We start from the raw sequence: 10,799 nt of genomic DNA on the forward strand, positions 1-10,799 counted from the left end.
TTACCTGGCGCTTTTAGGTTTAAAAAACAGTTTTAGGTCTTTTTGTGGCATTTCCAAGCCACTTAAGACCCAATGTTGTAAAGCAGGTTTTTTTTAGGCTATCATCATTTTTTATGAAGATCATGCAATCATCATGACCATGCCGATTACAGTATATGTCACTCAGGCTTCACTAACATGATTAGTACCATAGACTATAGGCTAGACCATCAAGACCTCAATGAAGGGGATTATGTGAACAGAAAGGGGTTCCATAATGTAAATGTGCAGCCCAGTTACTATTGGGATTTTTAATATTCCAGATTAGTAATATTATATCAAATAAAAAAGGCAGTTGACTAAAATCTTCCATATCCCAAATCTGAACGCAAAAATGGCCAGGATCTGTGCATGACTTAAGAAAGTTCAGAGATTCACATTTATGCACATTATTTGAAAGTGGTAAGAAACAATACTTGACAAAGACACATGGCAAACATGAGGGCTTAAATACACAGACTAATGACAAGACAAGGGACACCTGTGAACAATGATCAGACAAAGAAAAGACACATGGCAGGATCACATGACAAACAGGGAATCACATGACAGACATGGAAACATGACATGAACAAACCTAAAACGTAAAGACTAACCGGCAGAAAATTCCACAATTTTGGCTTAGCTAAATAATCGTGTTTTAAATTATCAGGTACAGTTCCTGATTCAAGACATTTATTTATTAAATTCTAAAAGGTTTTCACATGTTTAACAAGGCGAGGAGGAATTACATCAAGAGAGGAGCCAGTGGGTTTTAGCTTGTTTATAATTCTCTGCAAAGACGAGAGAGAAATTGGTGTGAATTGATTGAAAACCACATGACATGCAGCACAGCTGGGTCAGGTGTTGAAGGCAAGATATTCAATCTCATGTCCCTGTAGCGTTAATAGAGTGATTCTGACTGGTCAATTTAGCTCAAAGGGATTATTAATTCATTTATAGGGAATTCGAAAGATTTACTTATTACAACCGAGCAAATGACTCGTTCGCGGTTCATTTGAACTGGCTGTAATTCTTCAATGGATATAAATATCCAAACTATAGTGAAACACTATAGTTAACAAGGTAACTTAGATCAGCAGTTTAAGACATTAATTTTGTAAGCACATAACACAAGTAACACTTCTCTTTAAAAATACAAACAAGACTTTATTGATTATTCTAACACAGACTAAAACTAATATCTAACACAAACACACGCGCACACACACGAGTTGCAGAAAGGAAGAGAGTGAGGAAAGAGTGAGTTTAAGAGTGAGATGATGAAATCCCAAGATTCTATGCACTTATAAGACATAACCTGAACGAACCATCAATCATTAATTTAACCCTTCTTAGGCGGGTTATTAAATCAATACAATACACCAGTTCAGCTTTTGGTCTGGAGGTTACTTGCTTGTGTTGCGTAGGGATTCCCTTTTGTCGGCGTTCGTTGGTTGATGTCCTCGTGCTTGAACAGATGTCTGGGGCGGCCAATCACGTGGTGTGCTGGCGAATGAATGAAAGTCTTTGTTGAAGCTGGCTTTGCAGAAGAAACGTGGGCCGAAATCTTGTCACAAAACTTAACTTAGAACTGAGACTCACAACGGAAAATAAGAAACTAAGAAAAGAAAGGAAATTGAGACGAGAGTAGTTAGATGGCTTGAATGAAGTTGTTGAACCCGTTCTTCTGATCTTGATTTGGGTTCTTTGTCTCTGCGCTTCTACATGGTTACTGTCTTTCTGTTCTCTTCTCCCTTCGCGCACCTTTTCAACCTTGTTGAAAATTCTTTCACCGAGAGAGCGCGCAAACTTTGTTCGGGTCTAAGATTTTTAAACTCACATGTTTGTCCAGCATCCTAAGAGAACTGACCAATTAAGACACTGGCTTAATTTAGGAGGTGGCGTTCTCTTCATCTCTTATCATAAATCAAGCTTATCTGTGCTCTCCTTTCTCTCTAAGCTCTAGCAGAGAGGAAAGAGGCCACAGTTTAGACATTATTACTATTATAAGAATACAGAACATTTCACACAGATTTCACTCAAGCCATCTTTTGAATTAAGAACATACGATCGTACCGATAGGAAGCACGACACACTTTCATTCAAGCATCTAATAGTTACAACAATTACATGAATTATATGGGATCTAAGCATATTAGACATGCCCACATATTGTAAAAACAACAGAATTATGTAGTTGCATGATGTTTGATTATAAGTCCATCGACAACTGTTCTGGGATAATTTTATGTATTTTTGTGAGTCAAAGTCTCAGTCTCTTTGGTTTGAAGTGATTTCAACACTGGGTCATTCATATGTCTCCTTAAGGAGACTGGGGTCTGCTTTGTGTCTGTGTGGAGTCCAGCAGCTTCTCTGCTGTTATCTTGATCAAGCACCGAGCTTTAGCCATCTCTGAACCAATCAGTCTTTGGAACCAATCTAACATTGACACGTTCTTCCTTTAGTTGGGCTCATCTGTTTGAAGCTCGCATGGCCATAAAGTTCTTAGCTGGGGGTTTTCGTTGGTTAGCGTAGACTGGCTGGCGCCTGATTTTATGGCTCTGGATTGGTGATTTAAGTTCTGGAATGTTGAGTCCTGTGTGGAGTTATGTTTGAACAAAACACCTGGAAGCTTCATTTGTGTTTGATTCGCACTCAGTCGTTACACTAGTGTGGATCCTCTCATGTGATTTCAGAGATGATGAGTGACTGAATCTCTTGTCACAGTGTGAACACTTGTAAGGTTTTTCTCCAGTGTGGATCCTCTCATGTGATTTCAGATGTGATGACTGACTGAATCTCTTGTCACAGTGTGAACACTTGTAAGGATTTTCTCCAGTGTGGATCCTCTCATGTGTTTTCAGATTTGCTGACTGACTGAATCTCCTGTCGCAGTGTGAACACTTGTAAGGTTTTTCTCCAGTGTGAATTCTCTGGTGCAGTTTTAAACTGCCCGCTGTAGTAAAAGTCTTCTCACACTCAAAGCACATGTACTCTCTCACACCAGTGTGAGTTTTCTCATGTCTATGTAAATATGGCAGCTGTGAAAAACTCTTTCCACACACAGAACATGAATGTGGCTTCTCCTTTGTATGAACTGTCAGGTGTGACTTCAGGTTTGATGCACAAAGAAATGTTTTGCCGCAGTGATCACATGTGAACGGCTTCTCTCCGGTGTGGATCATCATGTGTTCTTTAAGGTGTGAAGATCGACTTAAATCTTTCCCACATTTATCACACTTAAACGGTTTCTCTCCAGTGTGAACTCTCATGTGTATATTCAGTGTACTTTTAACAGCAAAACTCTGTCCACACTGATCACACGTGTACGGTTTCCCTCCAGTGTGGATCCTCTCATGTGATCTCAGATTTGCTGATCCACTGAATCTCTTGTCACAGTGTGAACACTTGTAAGGTTTTTCTCCAGTGTGAATTCTCTGGTGCAGTTTTAAACTGCCCGCTGTAGTGAAAGTCTTCTCACACTCAAAGCACATGTACTCTCTCACACCAGTGTGAGTTTTCTCATGTCTATGTAAAGTTGGCAGCAGTGAAAAACTCTTTCCACACACAGAACATGAATGCGGCTTCTCCTTCGTATGAACTGTCAAGTGTTTCTTTAGCTCTGATACACAGATAAATGTTTTCCCGCACTGATCACATGAGAACGGCTTCTCTCCGGTGTGGATCCTCATGTGTAATTTAAGGGATGATGATCGACTGAAATCTTTCCCACATTTATCACACTTAAACGGTTTCTCTCCAGTGTGGATCATCATGTGTAGCTTCAGTTGACTTTTAAGAGCAAATCTCTTTCCACACTGATCACACGAGAACGGCTTCTCTCCGGTGTGGATCCTCATGTGAACATCAAGACCATATTTGCTTGTGAAACTGTTTCCACACTGAGTGCAGGTGAAAGATTTCTTGGCTCTTCTTTTCTTTAAAAATGTATTTTTAGTCTTTGAGCGACTCAAAGGTTTTTCTCCAGGTTTGACATGATGTTCCTCCTTCACTTCACTCAGTTCTTCACTCTCCTCCTTCACTTCCATCAGGTCTGACATGAAAGAAAAATGTATTAAATAAAATTCAGTACATCAAAATAATACACTGAAAGAAATACAAGTTGAAAGGACATGAAAGTGAGCCCTAAAGTAATAGTAGAAAGTAGACAACTGTTTTAAATATTATGATAATTTGCTGCCTTTTTATAAATTGATTATTTATCAGTTAAAATAGTATGTTGATAATCAATATAAAAATTTCTCAAACCTCCCTTTACTGACCATTTGTTGAAGAAAAACCTAGAACATTGTGTACCATTTCATAGTTAAACTGTTTATCTAAAAGTGATGATGAATGTTTCTAACATGAATGTTCTTCAGCATCATGAATGAATGGAGAATAAACACCAACCTCTTTGTTCTTCAGGATCTTCAGTGTGTTTCATTCTGCAGGGTTCTGGATCACTCATGTTCTCACTGTCCTCTTTAATAAACTCAGTCTTTGCAGATTTCAGCTCTTCCTGATGCTCTGATGCTCGTCTTCACTTGTTTTCCAGCATTTAATGGAGAATTGCAGTGGGAGGAGCTTCACTGATGACGAATTTCAGGAGATCTAATAAATGAGGTGAAAACAGGAACTATTATAGCTGATGGGAATTTACAGCATTTATTGGAGAATTACTGTGGGAGGAGCTTCACTGATGATGTAGATGCTGTGGGAGGAGCTTCACTGATCTGCCCAAAATCAAAAATATATCAGTTACCGAGTTTGTTGTTATACTAACTGACACTTGAAAATTTCCTTGAATGAGGGACATTTTTCTTCCAATTATTATTTTTAAAACATTATCGAATCTGAATCCAGGGACAAATCCCATTGTTGCCATATTTTGACACCAACTTTGAGATTGATATTTATTTTACTAAAAACGTTTTGAATTATTAATGGCCGTTCACACTAGACTTTTCCTTCCACTAACTTCCATTCATACGCATGTGAAAGTGGGACACCAGAAACACAAGCTTAAGTGAATAACCCTGTGAGAAATAACAATCCATTCATTATTTGTATTGCTAATCCTAACATTATTCTGTTTCTTCATTAAAATACAGGTATCTAGAAATAAATACAAGAATATAACTAATTTAAATTCTTCCAAATATGAATAATGGTAAGAAAAACTGTTAAAATCAAAAACACAGAAATAAATGTACATATAATAGCCAGCAAATCCCCTCAGTCTGTTGACACCAATGAAATGAGCTTTAAGTGTCAATTTACAGGAGATCTGAAGACATCAGCATAATAAATGAGGTGAAAACAGGAACTATTGTCATGAAATAAAGAGTGTTTTCAGCAGATCTGTTAATATTGATGAGCCTCAGACTATCAACACTCATTCAACAAGCCATTCAGGATCATCAGCAGATCATCTCACTTTATTCTGAGTGTTTGCTGTTAGAAACACATTATTTGAGTCAGGATACATGATAAAAGCCTGTTAAACTGCTCCACTGAAAGACAATACTCTTATTTCTCAAACTATGACATGGATAAAACATCAATAACACAAAACAATGACACTCATCCACTACAACCACTACAGATTACAGCAGCATAATGTCCAAATCAATCTAAATATATAGTTTGATCTTATAATAACTAAATTAATCACTACACAGTAAATTTGAGATCCGGAAATCAACACCAATGTACTTAATTTCAACACTTTAAATGTGTAAATATGGGAACAACCCTCAAAATGTTAGTTCGACACTTTCAAGAGTGTTGCCTCTCGCAACACCGACACAGAGTTACAACATGAACACTAAGAGAGTGAAATATGAACACCTATTCTGCATTACCTACTTTAAAGAACTGTAAAATACACTGACAAATCATGTAATCTGAAAAAAAAAAATTCACTTTGAAATAAACACATCACTTTATATTACTCTTAAAAACTTTATTTCAAAACAATCCAGAAATTTAAATTGTAGGCTAACCTTAGTCTGGGATCATAAAAGTGTTTTTCTCAATTAAAATAATAACATTTTATATGCGCAGAAACTGAAAATGATCAGATAAAGATCACCACAAAGCACTATTGTTCCTAGAGTAAAACACTATTCATATTTATTAGTATTGATTTAATGTCTCACGTGGCTCATCATAGGCTCAATGTAAAACATTTAACAGTATCTTTTCCTCTAATAAAGCATTTCTATGCATTTAAAATTAGTTTAATATTATATATCTATTAAAATTGCAGCTTAATAGCATTTAGATTTTTAAATCATTTTAATCAAACACTGGTGAAACAACCACTTATGTCTGTAATGGTGACTTGATAGCTAAGACTGTAACTGTAGCTAGTTGAGTATATGTGACCACTGGTGCATCGGTAAGAATGCAATCCAATACTCTAATGCTCTTCAATTGATTTATTGACAGCCAGCAGATGAGTGTCTGTCTTCGTGAGTATATAGTATGATGCAATAAGTAAAGCTAGTAAATGGTAGCCTGATTAGTACAACTTTCCCTTCAAGTAACTTTAGCTGCTTATATCAAATAACCAAATAATATACCAGATAACACACATTAGCTAATAACTATACAATGTCAGGTGAGTACACACATAAACACACTAGTAGTGTAACACTATACTAGGTATTAGCATAATGCTAGCGAACTTTATGCTAACATACTGCATTACAACTGAGTATCCCAGAATAGACAACACTCATAAAAAACCTAAGGCACCAAAATATACATACAGTGCTATGCATACGTTTAGACACCCATACTAAAGTTGACTAAAAAGAGGAATAAAAAAATCATCTTTTGGAAACTGAACTTAATGCCTTAATTTAAAAAATTAGGAAAAATCCAACCTTTAAGGACACCAATTTTCTTTGTGAATGAATAATGTATCGTAAATAAATAAATGTTCTTCCTTAAAATACAGGGTGCATAAGTCTGGACACCCCTATGTTAAATTCCCATAGAGGCAGGCAGATTTTTATTTTTAAAGGCCAGTTACTTCATGGATCCAGGATACTATGCATCCTGATAAAGTTCCCTTGGCCTCTGGAATTAAAATAGCCCCACATCATCACATAGCCTTCACCATACCTAGAGATTGGCATGGGGTACTTTCCATAAGATCATCTCTCAATGCAAATCAAACTAGCTTTTAGGCTAACTGAAATAAAACCATGCCAATCTCTAGGTATGGTGAAGGCTATGTGATGATGTGGGGCTATTCTAATTCCAAAGGCCAAGGGAACTTTATCAGGATGCATAGTATCCTAAAAATTTATAAAAAAAAACACTTAAAAATAAAAATCTGCCTGCCTATATGGGAATTTAACATAGGGGTGTACACACTTATGCACCATGTATTTTAAGGAAGAACATTTATTTATTTACGATACATTATTCATTCACAAAGAAAATTGGTGTCCTAAAAGGTTGGATTTTTCCTAATTTTTTAAATTAAGGCATTAAGTTCAATTTCCAAAATATGATTTTTTATTCCTCTTTTTAGTCAATTTTAGCATGGGTGTCTAAACTTATGCATTGCACTGTATATCTATAAAGACAGAATAAGAAAGTCTCTATGTGGTTTTCAATAAAAAGGAAAGGTCAATGAAAATTTTTGAATAAAGATTGATGAGAAGGAGATAGATGAGGTACATGAAGTAAAATTTCTATGGGTTGCTTTAGATTCTCATCTTAAGTTTGATAGACATGTAAAGAGACTGTGCAGAACTGTCAAGAAGACAAATTTAAACTGCTTCCCATTAATAAAACTATAGATACTCATTAAGGCAGTTTATGCATTCTCTGATATTTACTCATCCACCATATTGCATTACTGTTTGGGGACAGGCCAATCAAACAACAATTACACCCGTTAGGTCATTATATAAACAGGCATTAAAAGTAATGGACCAGAAACCTGTAAGATGGCACCATTGCCTCATTCTAAGGAAGCATAATGTTTAGAGTTTTGACAATTTTGTAAATTATTCATTTCTAAAACTACTTTTTAAGTGTGTGAACAACCTTGCACCAGAAATATTCTGTCAACTAGTAGTGAAACAAAAGAGCGGAATAAGAACTAGAGGCACAATAAGTGGAAACTGTACAGCCGCAAAACGTAGAACAACATTTGGTCAGACATCATTTTCAGTAAGAGGCAAATTGTGGAAAACATTAACAGATCTCAAGGTTTTTAATGCACATTTACAGCAATGGCTGAAACTGAAACAATTGTGTGAACACTGACTGTACAGGATACAACACAACGCATACAAACATAAAGTTTCGTATTTTTGTATTGTTAAATGTGTCTAGATTTCTACATCCATTTAAGCCCATATCTTATTGCATGTATAGAATGTATTTATTGTATGTATTTTAATAGTTATAATCTTTTAAATTCAATACTCTGTAATTTCTGTTTTAATTTTACAAGCCTAACCAGGGACAGGGTTTGCAAATTAGTCATGACTATAAACCTGTATGCATGGCATCTACTTTGTATTCTTTATAAATCAATGTTCAATGCATTTGTCCCTGTTAAATAAACAATAAATAAATAGTGTAACTGTTTAAATCTAAATGTGCTGAAGTGCTTGAATGTTTCTAACATGAATGTTCTTCAGCATCATGAATGAATGAAGAATAAACACCAACCTCTTTGTTCTTCGGGATCTTCAGTGTGTTTCATTCTGCAGGGTTCTGGATCACTCATGTTCTCACTGTCCTCTTTAATAAACTCAGTCTTTGCAGATTTCAGCTCTTCCTGATGCTCTGATGCTCGTCTTCACTTGTAGCTGATGGGAATTTACAGCATTTATTGGAGAATTACTGTGGGAGGAGCTTCACTGATGACGAATTTACAGGAGATCTAATAAATGAGGTGAAAACAGGAACTATTGTCATGAAATAAAGAGTGTTTTCAGCAGATCTGTTAATATTGATGAGCCTCAGACTATCAACACTCATTCAACAAGCCATTCAGGATCATCAGCAGATCCTCTCACTTTATTCTGAGTGTTTGCTGTTAGAAACACATTATTTGAGTCAGGATAGATGATAAAAGCCTGTAAAACTGCTCTACAGATAAATAATTACAGAAGCATAATATGTACATTTGAATAGTTACATTTTATGACAATCACGAAGTACTTAAATTGTTAAAATATTACATTTTATGTGCGCTGAAACTGATCATAAAACGTTTAAAAATAGAGTGCATCACAAAGCAATATTGTACAAAGAGTAAAGCGCTATTCATTTATAATATTAACATTTAAGAGTTGATTTAATGTCTCACGTGGCTCATTATAGGCTCAACGTAAAGTAAGAGATCAATTCACATCAATTCCCCTCACAGATCTCAAACTTTACCTCTTGACTTGACATTCAGTAACAGTTCTCACACAAACATCGAGACAATCACACAAACGAACACAAACTCGCTCAGGTCTGAATGAACTCAACATATTCTCCTCATGCTCGCTGCTGCTGCACTAAATGTTTATTTCAGAAGGAAGACGCCAGAAAAGACGCACAAGTATCGCTGTGATCGATGAAAACAATACAGAAGTGAGTCTGTCGCTTAATCAAACTGTATAAAGTGTGTGTGATGGTTGTGTAAATATGAGAACTAGTACCGTGAACTGCTCTCCTCACCTCAGAAGACTCGACGCTGAAACTCTTCTTCTTCTTCTTCTTCTTCTTCTTTTCGTTTTATGGCAGATTGCAACCATGACTATAAAGGTGCATACGGCCACCTACTGTATAAGAGTATGTAACATGAGAAAATATTATCATGACTATTGAAAAATATCATTTCATCAAAAAAAAAAAAAAAAAAAAAAAAAAAAAAAAGATTTATATACTACCTAACAGGGCCGTGCACAGACATTTTGAGGGGCAGTGGCTTAAACCAAAAAAGGGGGCACTATAAGGAGTTTGAATGAGGCAGTATCAAATACAGAAAATTAAAAACAACTCTTTTATATGGGCAATAAGATTACAATTAGGATTTAGTGCAAAATCAAGTTATGTTGTTATAATTACTCTTCCAATTAAATAATTCAATGTCAATGCCAGTTTAACTGTCTGATGCTCAGTGGGCTCTCACTCTCTGAGCTGCCTCATCCTATGGAAGTAGTATAGACATTTAATTTAATATTATACACTTAAAGTATAAATTGAAATGATATACAGGTTACAACAGTTATAAAGTCACACCGGGTTAAAATGCGCATTTGACTTAATTCTCTTTTATACCACTCAATGGCACAAATTCTGCTCAGCACTTTTTTTCATAAACGCTTTTGATGATGGACTTGGAAATTTGGCTGATCATTGACTTGATCAAAGTTGATTCTGTGCTAATTTAATCTACTATTTTATATATATTTTTTAATGTTTTAGACTTATGTAGCAATTTAAATACAAAGATCTCAAGAATCTTGTTTCTGTATTTTTAAAATGAAAATTATGACAGATAGCCTATATTTATTGAACAAACATTTATTATTTAATTTATCAAAATAACTCCAAAATTGTTATAAACTTTACTAAAGTGATTGGTTTGAACAAGTATCAACTTAGACATTATTAAAAGCATATTAATTTAGCTTAAGTATTTTTATCAATACTGTGCGTCTTACCGTGCTGGTTTTACCCCGTGTGTACCTCCTTGCCACCTTATACATTAATAAGATTTTTAAACAAACCACCTTTCTGATTTA

General features: G+C 35.4%; 1 protein-coding gene across 4 annotated transcripts in view; it reads right to left on the reverse strand.

Moving 5' to 3' along the window:
• The window catches only part of LOC311078910 (uncharacterized protein), a 427,873-nt gene extending 418,108 nt beyond the window's left edge, over positions 1–9,765 (reverse strand). Inside the window, exons 1-3 of one of the 4 annotated variants that reach the window (XR_014605305.1) lie at positions 9,730–9,754; positions 4,435–4,660; positions 3,860–4,075 (exon numbers count right to left, since the gene is read on the reverse strand). The gene's annotated coding sequence lies outside the window, so the exon portion shown is untranslated. Of the gene's footprint in view, positions 1–3,859; positions 4,076–4,434; positions 4,661–8,727; positions 8,942–9,729 lie in introns of those variants that run through there. The other 3 variants (XM_084107961.1, XM_084107962.1, XM_084107960.1) reach the window with 3 other exon arrangements.
• Between the last annotated feature and the right edge of the window lie 1,034 nt (positions 9,766–10,799).

Source organism: Abramis brama, assembly GCF_963993115.1.
Source record: "Abramis brama genome assembly, chromosome: 1".
NCBI classification, from domain to species: Eukaryota; Metazoa; Chordata; class Actinopteri; order Cypriniformes; family Leuciscidae; genus Abramis; species Abramis brama.